The following is an 8,530-nucleotide window of genomic DNA, read 5'->3' as shown; positions in this document are numbered from 1 at the left end:
CCCAGTTTTTAAATGAGAATTGCCAATAGGTACTTCTACTGATACGAATTTTACTTCTTTACTTTCTTTCCCTACTCTTTCCTTTAGTTGTTAATGGGCAGTGAAGTCACCAAATTTGGGCTTTTAAATAAAAGGAGGCTGAGGAAAGTGGGAATGTTCCACTAAGGAACACTCAAATTTTAAATCATGAAGAGTTATCTGCTTTCTCTAACATTACTGGCTCCTGCAGTAATGTGGCTTATTGTATATTGTGCTTTACTTTAACTGTCTGAATTTTATGAAGCTGATGTAATCTTTGGTACTAATTGCCAGTACTTTAAGAAAAGGTTGTTGATATAAGAGAATGTCTTCATTTCATTTTTTTAAACTGTACTTCGTGCCCCATATGACATATGCACATAACACAGAATAAAAATGCACACTGGACACATTATGAAAAGTTTCCCACTAGAGTAGAGTGGCACATGTAGGAGTGAAAAATATCTATACCCAAATTGGAAATGATTTATGACCACACAGGACTTGGTTTTAGGTGGGCCATGAAGGGTCTGGTAACAAAAATAGCATCTAGAAAGTGTAGACATTTTGGAAATATTAGTGAGATGTTTATCATGCCCTTTTTCTAGTTTGTCAAACAAACACTTCCTCTACTGAAGAAAAAAAATTAGAATTCATTTAGAGAGAGTGCTTCACAAACAACCTTTTGAATTAAGAAAACATTCATTTTGATGGCAAAATTATATTCTTTAATAGCACAGTTTAAAATTCATTTCATTTTCTGGGCCAAGTGTTTTTCACTATTCCAAAATAACATTCTTTGTATCACTATCTTTTATAAGTTAATGATTTAGTAGTAAAACTTTGTCCTAGAATTTTTCAAGAGAAGACAAAATCTATGTAATGTTTTGTTAATCATTTAATTTCATGTGAAATAAGAAGATAGATGTCTTCATAATTTCTGTTTTTTATAGTATGAAAAATTAAAAATTATTGCAGTCTGGCAACTCAGTTCAATTCTATTCTTTTATCTTACTTAAAAAATTTCCTTAATGTATAAAATAATGTTTAAAATTTTAATATTTAAATATTATCTTAATTATGTTTTTTCCTGTTAACTGACTTGACTGTCAGTTCTTGGAGGTCAAGAAGTATACTCATAAATGATATCTGTCAAAATTATGAGAGTCTTTGTAGGTTTCAATGCATATGAGTTGGACTTGTTAGAGGACCTATTCAACCCCCAGAAAAACTGTGTGGCAAAGGTGAATAAGCACTGTTCCAGTCCAAATCAAAAGAGCACTATAGAATATTTTATCAGTCACATACTTACATGGTTTATAAAGGTAACTATTGATATAATAGCTCTTTAAAGAACATTAAAGCACAGTTTTATAGTCTCTAGAGTTGTAGTATTCAAATTTAAAATTTTACATTTTTATCTACTAAGAATTTTAAAGCATGCCTTCCCAATAATAAATAAATTTTGATGCATACTATTTATGTAATCATAACCATTTATTTACACATATTTATTTATGTATGTATATAATTATGTACATTTTCAAACATATAATTTATAAATTAGAAGAGTATACAGTGAGGCTGAAAAAAGATAATATCTCAGAATGTAATATAAATTGAGGCCACAGTTTCTCATTAGTAATATGGATTTGTGACATGCATTAAACAGTCAATAATTTGGAAGATCTGTCTCTTTTCTTGTCATATCGGCTTAGATGGCCATTGTCTATATGTTGCTATGGAACAGATGGTACAGTCATGCCAGGGGTATAAGAATATTAATTCTGTCAGTTTCTTAATTTTGCTTGTACTTGGCAAAATACCAAAATTGTCAATTTCTTGTTTTTCCTGTGCTTCTGAGAAGAAGCCACTTGTTCACTTTTGTAAGGATTTGTTTAGTTAATACTAAATAATATGATCTATAAACCAACTTATCCATGCATCCTAAGACTATAGTATGTTAAAGTATGTTTTTTTTTTTTTTTTTTTTTTTTTTTGCGGTATGCAGGCCTCTCACTGTTGTGGCCTCTCCCGTTGCGGAGCACAGGCTCTGGACGCGCAGACTCAGCGGCCATGGCTCAAGGGCCCAGCCGCTCCATGGCATGTGGGATCTTCCCGGACCGGGGCACGAACCTGTGTCCCCTGCATCGGCAGGCGGACTCTCAACCACTGTGCCACCAGGGAAGCCGCTAGAGTATGTTTTATTTATTTTTTTAAATGAGTTTTTATTGCAATAAAAGTCACATAATATAAAACATACTATTTTAACCATAACTGTGCAGTTCAGTCGTACTAACTTTCACATTGTTGTGCAACTCTCACCATCATCCATCTCCCAAATTTTTCACCTTCCTAAACTGAAACTCTGTCCCCTTTAAACACTAACTCCCCAATCACCCCGCCCCCCTGCCCCAGCCCCTGGCATCTACCAACATACTTTCTGACTCTATGAATTTGACTATTCTAGGTGCCATGTATAAATGGAATCAAACAAAATTTGTCTGAACCTAAGGTATATTGGATTGCATTTTTTTTTTTTTTTTTTGCAGTACAGAGGCCTCTCACTGTTGTGGCCTCTCCCATTGCGGAGCACAGGTTCCAGACACGCAGGCTCAGTGACCATGGCTCACGGGCCCAGCCGCTCCGCGGCATGTGGGATCTTCCTGGACCGGGGCACGAACTCGTGTCCCGTGCATCGGCAGGTGGACTCTCAACCACTGTGCCACCAGGGAAGCTCTGGATTGCATTTTTAAGGTTAACTTAATATATGTCCTACAAATGGATTGTACCTTTATTTTTTCCCCTGTGATATACAGTAGGCACTCACTAGCCATCTACTACATACATAGTAGTGTACATATGTCAATCCCAGTGTTCCAGTCCACCCCAGCACCCCTTGGCATTCATACATTCGTTCTCTACATCTGTGTCTCTATTTCTGCTTTGCAAATATGTTCATCTGTACCAGTTTTCTAAATTCCACATATATGCATTAATATACAATATTTGTTTTTCTCTTTCTGACTTACTTCACTGTATGACAGTCTCTAGGTCCATCCAAGTCTCTGCAAATGGCACATTTTCATTCCTTTTTATAGATGATTAATATTCCATTATATATATGTACCACATCTTCTTTATCCATTCCTCTGTTGATGGACATTTAGGTTGTTTCCATGTACTGGCTATTGTAAATAGTGCTTCAATGAACATTGTGGTGCATGTATCTTTTGGAATTATGGTTTTCTCCAGGTATATGTCCAGGAATGGGATTCCTGGGTCATATGGTAGTTCTATTTTTAGTTTTTTAAGGAACCTCCATACTGTTCTCCATAGCGGCTCTATCAATTTACATTCCCACAAACAGTGCAAGAGGGTTCCCTTTCTCCACACCCTTTCAAGCATTTGCTGTTTGTAGATATTTTGATGATGACCATTCTGACTTGTATGAGGTGGTACCTCATTGTAGTTTTGATTTGCATTTCTCTAATGATTAATTTTGTTTAGCACCTTTCATGTGCCTCTTGGCCATCTGTAGGTCTTCTTTGGAGAAATGTCTATTTATGTCTTCTACCCATTTTTTGATTTTTTTTTTAATTGAGCTGCGTGAGCTGTTTATATATTTTGTAGATTAATCCTTTGTCAATTGCTTCATTTGCAAATATTTTCTCCCATTCTGAAGGTTGCTTTTTGTCTTGTTTATGGTTTCCTTTGCTGTGCAAAATCTTTTAAGTTTCATTAGGTCCCATTTGTTTATTTTTGGTTTTTATTTTCATTACTCTAGGAGGTGGGTCAAAAAAGATCTTGTGGTGATTTATGTCAAAGAGTGTTCTGCCTATGTTTTCCTCTAAGAAGTTTATAGTGTCTGGCCTTACATTTAGGACTTTAATCCAGTGGGAGTTTATTTTTGTGTATGTTGTTAGGAAGTGTTCTAATTTCATTCTTTTACATGTAGGTGTCCTGTTTTCCCATCACCACTTATTGAAGAGATTGTCTTTTTTCCATTGTGTATTCTTGCCTTGTTTGTCATAGATTAGTTGACCATAGGGGCGTGGGTTTATCTCTGGGCTTTCTATCCTGTTCCATTGATCTATATTTCTGTTTTTGTGCTGGTACCATACTGCCTCGATTACTGTAGCTTTGTAATATAGTCTGAAGTCAGGGAGCCTGATTCCTCCAGCTCCATTTTTCTTTCTCAAGATTACTTTGGCTATTTGGGATCTTTTGTGTTTCCATACAAATTGTAAAATTTTTTTGATCAGTTCTGTGAAAAATGCCTTTGGTAATTTGATAGGGATTGCATTGAATCTGTAGATTGCTTTGGGTAGTATAGTAATTTCCACAATATTGAATCTTCCAGTCCAAGAACATGCTATATCTCTCCATCTGTTTGTGTTGTCTTTGATATTTTTCATCAGTAACTTATAGTTTTCTGCATACAGGTCTTTTGCCTCCTTAGGTAGGTTTATTCCTAGGTATTTTCTTCTTTTTGATGCAACGGTAAAAAGGATTGTTTCCTCAATTTCTTTTTCTGATATTTCATTGCTAATGTATAGAAATGCAAGAGATTTCTGTGCATTTATTTAGTATCCTGCAACTTTACCAAATTCATTGATTAGCACCAGTAGTTTTGTAGTGGCATCTTTAGGATTTTCTTTGTATAGTATCATGTCATCTGCAAACAGTGACAGTTTTACTTCTTCTTTTCCAGTTTGGATTCCTTTTATTTCTTTTCTTCTCTGATTGCCATGGCTAGGACTTCCAAAACTATGTTGAATAATAGTGGTGAGAGTGGGCATTCTTGTCTTGCTCCTGATCTTAGAGGAAAGGCTTTCAGTTTTTCACCATTGAGAATGATATTTGCTGTGGGTTTGTCATATATGGCCTTTATTATGTTGAGGTTGGTTCCCTCTACACCCACTTTCTGGGAAGTTTTTATCATAAATGGGTGTTGAATTTTGTCAGAATTTTTCTCTGCATCTATTGAGATGATCATATGGTTTTTATTCTTCAATTTGTTAATATGGTGTATCACACTGGTTGATTTACATATATTGAAGAATCTCTGCATCCCTGGGATAAATCCCATTTGATCATGGTGTATGATCCTTTTAATGTGTTGTTGGATTCTGTTTGCTAGTATTTGGTGAGGATTTTTGTGTCTATGTTCATCAGTGATATTGGTCTGTACTTTTCTTTTTTTGTGATGTCTGTCTAGTTTTGATATCAGGGTGATGGTGGCCTCATAGAATGAGGTTGGGAATATTCCTTTTTCTGCAATATTTTGGAAGAGTTTGAGAAGGATTGGTGTTAGCTTTTCTCTAAATATTTGATACAATTTGTCTGTGAAGCTATCTGGTATGGACTTTTGTTTTCTGTAAGATTTTTAATCACAGTTTTAATTTCATTACTTGTGTTTGGTCTGTTCATATTTTCTATTTCTTCCTTTCTCAGTTTTGGAAGTTTGTACCTTTCTAAGAATTTGTCCATTTATTCCAGGTTGTCCATTTCATTGGCATATAGTTGCATGTAGTAATCTCTTATGATCTGTTGTATTTCTGCAGTATCAGTTGTAATTTCTCCTTTTTCATTTCTAATTTTATTGATGTGTGTCCTCTCCCTTTTTTCTTGATGAGTCTGGCTAAAGGTTTATCAATTTTGTTTATCTTCTCAAAGAACAAGATTTTAGTTTCATTGATCTTTGCTATTGTTTTCTTCATTTCTATTTCATTTATGTCTGCTCTGATTTTTATGATTTCTTTCCTTTTATGAATTTTGGGTTTTGTTTGTTCTTCTTTCTCTAATTGCTTTAGCTGTAAGTTTCAGTTGTTTATTTGAGATTTTTCTTGTTTCTTGAGGTAGGTTTGTATTGCTATAAACTTCCCTCTTATAACTGCTTTTGCTATATCCCATAGGTTTTCTGTCATCAAGTTTTCATTGTCATTTATTTCTCGGTATTTTTTGATTTCCTTTTTGATTTCATCAGTGATATCTTGGTTATTTAGTAGCATATTGTTTAGTCTCCTTGTGTCTGTGTTTTTTGCAGCTTTTTTCCTGTAAATGATTTCTTTCTTTTTTTTTTAAATTTATTTATTCAGCTGTGCTGGATCTTAAGTGTGGCACATTGGCTCTTCATTTGCGGCATGCAAACTCTTAGTTGCAGCATGTGGGATTTAGTTTCCTAACCAGGGATCAATCCTGGGTCCCCTGCATTGGGAGTGCAGAGTCTTAGCCACTGGACCACCAGGGAAGTTCTCTGTAATTGATTTCTAATCTTGTAGCTTTGTGGTCGTTAAAGATGCTTGATATGATTTTAATATTCTTAAATTTACAGAGGCTTGGGACTTCCTTGTTGGCACAGTGGTTAAGAATCCTCCTGCCAATGCAGGGGACATGGCTTCAAGCCCTGGTCTGGGAAGATCCCACATTCTGCAGAACAACTATGCCTGTGCACCACAACTACTGAGCCTGCTCTCTAGAGCCCACAAGCCACAACTACTGAGGCCCACATGCCACAACTACTGAAGCCTGCATGTGTAGAGTCCATGCTCCACAACAAGAGAAGCCACCACAATGAGAAGACTTCACATCACAATGAAGAGTAGCTCCTGCTCACTGCAAGTAGACAAAGCCCGCATGCACCAACGAAGACCCAACATAGCCATAAATAAATAAATAAATATATAAATTTATATATATAAAAATTTTACCAAGGCTTGATTTGTGAATCAAGGTTTGATCTATCCTGGAGAACATTCCACATGCACTTGAGAAGAAAGTATATTCTACTGCTTTTGGATGGAATGTCCTATAAATATCAGTTAAATCTAACTGGTCTATTGTGTCTTTTAAGCTGTGTTTCCTTATTAATTTTGTCTGGATGATCTGTCTATTGGTGTAAGTGGGGTGTTAAAAGTCCCCCACTATTACTTTGCTACTATTGATTTCCCCTTTTATGGCTGTTAGCATTTGCCTTATATATTGAGGTGCTTCTACATTGGCTGTGTAAATATTTATAATTGTTTTGTCTTCTTGGATTGATCCCTTGGTCATTATGTAGTGTCCTTCCTTGTCTCTTGTAACAATCTTTATTTTAAAGTCTATTGCTACTCCAGCTTTCTTTTGATTTCCATTTGCATGGCATATCTTTTTCCACCTCCTCACTTTCAGTTTGTATGTGTCCCTAGGTTCGAAGTGGGTCTTTGGAGACAACATATATAGGAGTCTTCTTTTTGTATCCATTCAGCCAGTCTGTGTCTTTTGGTTGGAGCATTTAGTCCATTTACATTTAAGGTAATTATCAATATGTATGTTCCTATTACCATTTTCTGAATTGTTCTGGGGCTTTTTTTGTAGGTCTTTTTCTTCTCTTGTGTTTTCTTCCTAGAGAAGTTCCTTTAGCATTTGTTGTAAAACTGGTTTTGTTGTGCTGAATTCCCTTAGCTTTTGCTTATCTGTAAAACTTTTGATTTCTTCATTGAATCTGAATGAGATCCTCGCTGGGTGCAATAATCTTGGTTGTAGATTTTGCCTTTTCATCACTTTAAATACGTTCTGTCACTCCCTTCTGGCTTGCAGATTTTCTGCTGAAAAATCAGCCAATAACCTTATGGGGATTCCCCTTTATGTTGTTTGTTGCTTCTCCCTTGCTGCTTTTAATATTTTTTCTTTGCATTTATTTTTTGTTAGTTTGATTAATATGTGTCTCAGCATGTTTCTCTTTGGGTTTATCCTGTATGGGACTCTCTGCACTTCCTGGACTTGGGTGGCTATTTCCATTCCCATGTTAGGGAAGTTTTTGACAATAATCTCTTCAAACATTTTCTCAGACCCTTTCTCTTTCTCTTCTTCTTTTGGGACCCCTATAATTTGAATGTTAGTATGTTTAACATTGTCCTAGAGGTCTCTGACACTGTCCTCATTTCCCTTCATTCTTTTTTCTTTATTCTGCTCCTTGGCAGTTATTTTCACCATTCTATCTTCCAGCTCACTTATTCATTCTTCTGCTTCACTTATTCAGCTATTGATTCCTTATGGTGTATTTTTTGTTTCAGTTCTTGTGTTGTTCATTGCCATTCATTTGTTCTTTTAGTTCCTTTTTACACACTTCTTGTATTTCCTCAATCTGTGCCTCCATTCTATTTCTGAGATTTTGAGTCATCTTTAGTATCATTACTCTGAATTCTTTTTCAGGTAGATTGCCTATTTCATCTTCATTTAATTGGTCTTTTATGTTTTTACTGTGCTTCTTCCTCTGGAACATATTTCTCTGTCATCTCAGTTCTCTCAATGGGTGGGGCTGTGTTCCTGTCTTGCTGGTTGTTTGGCCTGAGGCGTCCAGCACTGGAGCTTGCAGGCAGTTGGATAGAGCCTGGTCTTTGTGCCAAGATGAGGACCTCTGGGAGAGATCACACCAATTAATACTCCCTGGGGCCTGAAGTTCTCTATTAGTCCAGCAGCTTGGAATTGGTACTCCCACCACAGGGTCTCAGACCTGACCCTTGGCCTG

The sequence above is a fragment of the Grampus griseus genome (genome assembly GCF_964374135.1).
Source record: "Grampus griseus genome assembly, chromosome: 17".
NCBI classification, from domain to species: domain Eukaryota; kingdom Metazoa; phylum Chordata; class Mammalia; order Artiodactyla; family Delphinidae; genus Grampus; species Grampus griseus.
Note: the sequence above shows the minus strand (reverse complement) of the source record.